The sequence below is a fragment of the Elephantulus edwardii genome, unplaced genomic scaffold (genome assembly GCF_000299155.1).
Source record: "Elephantulus edwardii isolate Elephantulus edwardi_28Jun2011 unplaced genomic scaffold, EleEdw1.0 scaffold00508, whole genome shotgun sequence".
Lineage (NCBI taxonomy): Eukaryota > Metazoa > Chordata > Mammalia > Macroscelidea > Macroscelididae > Elephantulus > Elephantulus edwardii.
The window spans coordinates 367,046-375,088 of NW_006400258.1; the positions used below are offsets into that span (position 1 = coordinate 367,046).

Here is an 8,043-nt window from a genome sequence, read left to right on the forward strand (position 1 = left end):
GTCAGCTATGGGTTGGTTCTGACTTCATGGTACACAACAACAACCCTTACTTGTCAGGGAGCTGTGATGGCCTAGTGGTAAGGAGCTGCACTGCAGTCCTGAAGGATTCAAATGGTTCAGATAGATGGATGGTTCAAATCCATCAGCTGTTCTGCAGGAGAAAGATGGGCAGAGATTTACTGCCTTCGAAAACCCACTTGAGGAATAATTTTAGGTTGGTTTTGACTTGACAATACACAATAATAGCATCACTTATCTGTCCGCTTATTTTGAGGGAGTGATCTGCATGTTGCTGCTTGTTTTTTTGTTTAGTTTTTTGCTGCTTGTTTTATTCTGTCAAGTCAGAATCAACCCATAGCTGACCCTCCAGCGGGCTTTCAGAGGCAATAAATCACATGAGAGGAGATTGCCCATCCTCCTCCCATGGAGCAGCTGGTGGATTTGAACCATGTTCCTCTGGGATTGCAGCACAGTGTCTTACTATGTTTATCATTTGCTTTTATGAGTAGAACTCTTGTTTGTCAACCTGATATACTGAGGTGACCTGCAAGTTGCTGTGATGGTGGAAGCTGTGCCACCAGGGTTTCAAATACCAGCAGGGTCACTTACAGTGGTCAGGTTTCAGAGAAGCTTCCCAATTAAAATAGACTAGGAAGCAGGATTGGCCAGTCACTTCTGAAATAACAGACTTTTTAAAGTCCTATGAACAATAGAGTAACATGGGAGGTAGAGCCCTTAGGTACACATCCCTGTACACAATTTTTGTATAGAAGACCTGGGCATGAGCATTCTACATTGCTGGAGGATAGGTGATATTCTTCTGGTCCTTGATCTCCGTTCTTGGTGGTTTCAGTGAACTGGGTGATGATCACATAGATGAAACACGTAGATACTGCACCATCTGAATTGTCTTCTGTATGTTTATATCTCTGGCCTCTTGGTGGAAGTTCTCTCCATGAGTGTGTCAGTGATGATTATAGTGCACATTTGGCAAATGCCCCTGTGCATGATGATGGGCCCTGCATGAGGCAGACTTTCTTGTCACTGGTTGATGTGGTTCAGGAAGTTCAGGCTTGCTGAGAACCTCATGGTCAGGCCAACTCTGTTACTGATAGTGCCAAATTACCTAAATGAGGTTTCTATTATCCAACGAGGAGATCTGCTAGGTGTAGAGTTCATACTCACCTATGTTGTGCTTCCTTCAATTGGTCATAGAGTAGAGCCTGTGAGCATCCTGTGTGCCTACTGCTGGTCAGTACAGGACACATTTGTTCTGGCTTTTTTTCACCTCGAGTAGTCACGATGATGATGTGCATGTTCTCCTGCCATGTCATCTGCCAATGTCATGGCTATTGACTGTGGCTTCTAGGCAGCCCTGGAGGCAATATATTCCTTAGAGTTCTCATTGAGGCCTAGCAGCTGATTCTTCACATAGTTGTCATTGACCTAATCAGACACAGGGATACTACTGTTGTGTCCCTGCAGGATCAGTTGGCTATGATCAAAGGCTAGGATGTTCTTGTATCAGTTATTGCTCTTGTTCTCAGGCCACTGCCCTTCTAGTCACTGGTGCAAGTTCTTCACCTCTTGCTTTTGTAGACTCTCAAGCTCCTCTCAAAAGGTGACCCTGGCTGTGTCCTCCCCTCTTCTGAATCTTATTCAGTTGCAGGATCCAGTTGTCAATGGCAACAGCATTCACCTGTGTGGCATAGTATGGCTGCTGCAGATAGACAAAGATGCCTAAGGTCTCCTCGGTGGCAGTCTTAAAATACTCCACAAGGTTCATAAATTTATCAAAGGTTTCTGAGCCACCTACTGTGTATCGTCCATCCTCATACATGACTTTTCTGTGGGTGACCTTGAGTGAGGAGCCTGGCCCAGCCTTGGGCTGGTCACTGAGCACAGATAACACAAAATCTCCAGGCTAGTTGAGGCTTTCATGCACAAGAAACTTCCAAGGCTTGCCCTTGGCCTGCAGCAGTGTCTCTACCTGTCTGTCAGACATGTGGCCATAGTACCACCTCTAACCAGGTGTGTCAGAGAATGGATACTCGAGGTGGTTGATGGTGCTATCACAGTCCTGCAGGATGCCCTGTGGAGTACTCCATCAACTCTGTCAGTGTTGAAACTTCTTCCCTTCATACAGGTCGTAAAAGTCCCTTGACTTCTGAATCTAAATCACCTGATCTTTTCCCCTGACTGAGAGGGAGAAGTCGTTTTGGTTATTGCATCCGGGTTGAGCCAGGAAGCTGCCATCAATGCCTCAGCTCTTGAGCAATGTCACCACGTCTAACCCACTGAGGTTTTAATGAAACTACCCATGGGGCAGCATCTCCCAGTAAAGAATGAGAAGTCAAAGAGAGCTGCAGGGTGTGGGGCACAAAGGCTCAGCAGAACAGTGACCTAGGCCATGTGAGGAAGCATGCTCAGAACTCAGGTATTTCCTCCTCAATCCAGGATTTGAGGCCAGTCTCACTGTAAGAAAAGGACAGTCACCCATAGTAGTCATCCCGAAACACACAAGTGGGGCAGGGCTAGAGTCTGATAGTCCTTCATCCTCACCCAGCCATCCAGCAGGCCCACCAGCCTATCTGACACCTCAGATTGGAAACAAATATGAGGAGAAAGAGCTGCGAAGATCCACTAATAGTTGGAACATGGAATGTGCAAAGAATGAATTTAGGAAAATTGGAAGTTGTCAAAAGGGAAATGATATGTGTAAGGACTGACATTCTAGGCATTGGTGAACTAAGATGGACTGACATTGACCACTTTAAATCAGACAAATACATGATTGATCTTCAATGCTAGGAATGAAAAATGAAGGAAAAATGGCATTGCATTCATAGTCAAAAGGATCATGTCAAGATCTATCCTGAAGTTCAATGCTTTGAGTGATAGGATACAATCCATACAACTATTATTGAAATATATGAACCAACAACTAAAGCCAAAGAGGTGGAAACTGAAAATTTCTACCAACTTCTTTCAGTCTGAAATTGGACTAAACATGCAATCAAGATGTATCAATTGGTAACTGGAATGCAAAAGTTGGAAACAAGGAAATTACAGCCTTTGTGGTAATGAAATAAGGTTGCAAACATCACATTTTATACAATCAATGATTTATTATTTGCAAATACATTTTATATAAAAAAAATCACAACAGTGGCTATACACACAGAACTTACCTGATGGACTGCATAGGAGTCACATTGACTACATCTATGGAAAGAATTGTTAGAGAAGCTCAGTAGCAGCAATCAAAACAGGCCAGGTGCTGATTGTGGAACAGACTATCAATTACTAATGTGCAAGTTCAAGTTGAAGAACATTTAAAGCAAGCCCATGAGAACCAAAATGCAATCTCAAGTCTATCCCACCAGAATACGCTTAAAGGCGGGGGGTGGGGTGGGGGAGAAGAATAGGCTTGAAACACAAATGATCAAAGACCAGATGAGTTGTGGGATGACATCAAGACCATCATCCATGTAGAAATAAAGAGGTCATTACAAAGATAGGGGAGAAGACTAAAAAGGATATCAGAGGGGACGCTGAAAATTGCACTAAAATATTGAGAAGCCAAAACAAAGGGAAGATACACGAAAGTGAAAGAGAAGAGCTGAAGATTTCAAACGATAGTTCAAGAAGACAAAGTATTGTAACAAAATATGCATGTAGAGCTAGAGTTAGAAAATAAAAAGGGAAGAACTCATTCAGCATTTCTCAAGCTGAAGGAACTGCAAAACAAATACAAGCCTTGAGTTGCAATATTGAAGACTTCTGTGGGTAAAATCTTGAATGATCTGGGAAGCATTAATTGAATGGATAGAATATTATGTAAAATAGACTATTATGCAGTATTGAAAAACAATAAACTTGTAAAACTACACAACTTGGATGAATCTAGGATAACATACTGAGTTAAATATGTCAGAATGAGATCACTGTTATAAAAATAGGACTGATGGGGAGATAGTGGGAAAAAAATGGATCAATAATGATCACTGGACTGGAATAGGTCAAAGGTACAATCTGAAATGTGTATGATAATTAACAGCCGGGGACAGAACAAACTTTACAGAAGGAATTGAGGAAGGGAAGATAGAGGAAAATGTGTACCCATGGATGAATGAAAACCAATTTATTTGAACCTTCAGTAAAATAAAAAGTCACTGTACCCAAAAGCATTAGCTGACATGGAACCATTTAAGCAACTAGCATATGATTAAAAAAAACCAAACAAACCAGTGGTACCAAAGAACTGAAGGCATAGGTAAGATAAGAAAGCTACAGGGATTGATAGATGTGGCCCTGAATGTGCTCACTAGCCTGTGCCAAGAAATCTGGAAGACCACTTCCTGGCCAGCTGACTGGAAGATATCCATATTAATTCCTACTTAAAGATTTAGCAGAATGTGTAAATTATTGAACAGTATCATTAATATTACATGCAAGTAAAATCTTGCTGAATATTAAAAAACAGCTTGACAGAGAACTGCCAGAAATTCAAGCTGGATTTAAAACAGGTGGTGGCATCAGAGATACCATTGCTGATGTCAGATGGATCTTGGGTGAAAGCAGGGAATACCAGAGGATGTCTATTTGTGTTTAACTGACTATGCAAAGGCATTTGACTATGTAGATCACCATAAATTATGAATAACATTGAAAAGAATGGAAATCCCAAAGCAGTTGTGTTCAATTGTGAAACCTATACCTAGACAAGAAGCTGTTGTCCGACTAGAGCAACTGAGCACTGCATGGTTTAAAATAAAGAAGGATGTGCATCAGGGCTGTATCCTTTATCCCTATTCAGTCTGTATGTTGAATAATTCATTTGTGGTGGTAGGGAAGAGTACTGAATATCCCATGAACTAAAATGGCAAAGGTGTCTTGGAGAAAATACAACCAGAGTGTTCCTTGCTTCATTTCACTTACTTTGGGCATGTTGTAAGGAGGTAAGAAGGGGCCAATGCTTGGAAAAAAGACATAATGCTTGGAAATGTGGAGGGTCAACAAAGAAGAGAAAGACCCTCAACAAGATGGATTGACATAGTCACTATCACAATAGACTCAAAACTGTAAACTGTATAGGAGCTTTCCCATCTTACTCCCACATAGTCACCAGTAGACTCCAACTTATTGAGGCAGTATCTTTGATTTAGCAGCTTAATTCACTAAGGAGTAGGCCACCAGTGCTCCCTTCTTTTGAATGTTGTTAGGTGCAGTCAAGTTGACCACAACACATAGCAACCTTATTATGAACAGCAGTTCTGTACCCTGCCCTTTCCTGTGCCTTATCATCTCTGTTATACTTGAGTCTATTGTGATAGTGACTATGTCAATCCATATCATCTCTTCCACTCTTTTCCATTTCAGTCTCTTGTCCTTTGTCAATTTCAAGCTTTATTAAGGATTTGTTTTCTGTTTTCTTGGATTTTCTTGTCTCCCATCACATCATAAACATGTTCTCTTAACTCTTCGATTGCTTCCCCATCTACATTATCATTATTCTCTGCCAAAGATTAATCTTATGCTTTTTCTTCCTCCTCATCCACATGCACCCTTTCTAGGGAATTTCCCAACACACCATTCTCCAGTCTTGCCAGCTCCAGAAGCGATTTCCCATAGAAAAAGAAGGCTGCTTCATATTCATTAGCTGTTTTGCCATATTTTTTTTTTACCTAAAAGGCTGGATGTTTCCTGGAATGCATTAACAGCTGCTGGAATATCCCTCATCACTAGATGTTTCTGTCCTAAACCCAGAAGTTTCTTAGCTCCATTATCTACATTCAAACTCTCCACTTTATCTGCAGAGGTAAAAGGAGCTGAATATACAAGATCTTCCTCAATTTTTGTCAGTGGGAACCAGCTCTGATACACTCTGTGGCCATCTTTCTCCTGAGGTGGCAGACTAGCGAAAAAAGCTTGTGAATTGGACATTAGGAATAAGAAAGACTTAGGAAAGAAAATGGCAGATTAACAAAATTATTTTTTAAAATATAAAATCACACCATAACAAGATAACCCAATCGCAAAATGGGCACAGGGTATGAACAGACACTTCACCAAAGAAGACATTCAGATAGCCAACAAACACATGAAGAAATGTTCAAAATCCCTACCTCTAAGAGCTATGAGATATCATCTCATCCCAGTAAGAATAGCAAAATTCAACAAAGCAGCATACTACAAATACTGGCGAGATTGTGGAGAAACTGGGACCCTTATTCACTGTTGGTGGGAATATAAAATGGTGCAACCACAATGAAAGGCAGCAGGATGCTTTCTCAAAAAGTTGAAAATTGCACTGAGACTATGCCCTGCTCTGCGACTACATCCCACAGAGGTCCTGGGCCCATCAATGGAGGTGAGAAGCCACTTCCAGAAGGGAAGAATAGGCTTCCTCTCTGCTCTCTCAGGTACTTTGGGGAACAAACTATTGTCAGGCCTGATCACATGGTCATCGTTAACTCAGGCAACCAGGGAGCTCCTGGTGGGCCCCTCAACAGAGGTGAAAAGCCACTTCCAGAAGGGAACAATAGGCTTTCTCTGTGAGAACAGGAACTAGGCAAGGATACCCACTATCACCTCTCTTATTCAATACTGTATTGGAAGTCTTAGCGATAGCAATAAGACAAGAGAAGGATATAAGAGGTATCCAGATTGACAAAGAGGGGGTAAAATTATCCCTTAATGCAGATGATATGATAGTATACTTAGAAAACCCTAAAGTTTCAGCAGGAAAACTACTGGACATAGTTGGCCAATTCAGCAAAGTGGCAGGATACAAGATCAACATACAAAAATCAGTTGGATTTCTCTACAGTGACAAAGAGAATACAGAGCTGGAGCTATGGAAAAACAATTCTCTTCATAAGAGCTAATCACAAGATTTAATACTTGGGAGCCAGTCTAACCAGAAGCACAAAGGATCTAGTCAAAGAAAATTACAAAACATTACTACAAGAAACAAAAAGAGACCTGGAGAAGTGGAAGAATACCCCTTGCTCATGGATAGGAAGACTCAATATTGTGAAAAATGACAATACTACCAAAGGCAGTTTACACGTTCAGTGCAATCCCAATACAAATACCAATTCTATTCTTCAATGAGATGGAAAAGGCAAACTCCAATTTCATTTGGAATGGAAAGAGACCCAGAATAAGCAAAGCACTCCTTAAAAAGAGACAAGATAGGAGGCATCTCACTCCCTCATTTCAAATCCTATTACACTGTCATGGTGATCAAGACAGCATGGTACTGGTATAAAGACAGACACATACATAGATCAATGGAATAGAAAAGAGAATCCAGAAATCAGCCTATCTACCTATGGTCAGTTGATTTTTGACAAAGTGATGAAATTCGTTTAGTGGGGAAACAACAACCTTTTTAACAAATGGTGCTGGCAAAATTGGAAAACTATCTGTAGAAAACTCAAGCAAGATCCACACCTCACTCCATACACAAAAAACTCAAAATGGATCATGGATCTAGGACTAAATCCAAGGACTATACATTTCATTAAAGAAAAGCTTGGAAGAACTCTAGAAGTCTTAATGGACAACATAAACAGTCTTCCAAGCATCCTGAAAAATCTACAACCAGGAGAAGATAAAATAGATGAATGGGATTTCTAAGAATCAAATCCCTATGCACATCCAAAAACTTCTCCAACAGGGTAAAAAGGGAAATGACAGATTGGGAAAAATATTTGGTAATGACATATCAGATGTTGTTATGTGAGTCTGCGACTCATAGCCACCCTATGTACAACAGCCCTAAACTGTGCTCTATCCCGTGCCAATATCACTGCCCCCAACACACCCATCCCAATTGCCCCAGTCACTGAATCAATCCACCTCATAGTGGGTCTTCCCCTCCTGCACCATCCCTCTACTCTACCCAGCATGATGTCCCTCTCTAAAGACCTGTCTCTCCTTACAACATATCCAAAGTATGTCAGGCGAAGCCCCAGAGTCCTTGCCTCCAAGGAGCAGCCTGGTTTAACCCTCTCTAGGATGAATCTGTTTTCT

At 41.2% G+C, this 8,043-nt stretch overlaps 1 pseudogene; it reads right to left on the minus strand.

Annotated features, from left to right (window-relative positions):
• Positions 1–868: 868 nt before the first annotated feature.
• Positions 869–2,332, minus strand: LOC102867848 (annotated as a pseudogene).
• Positions 2,333–8,043: the final 5,711 nt, after the last annotated feature.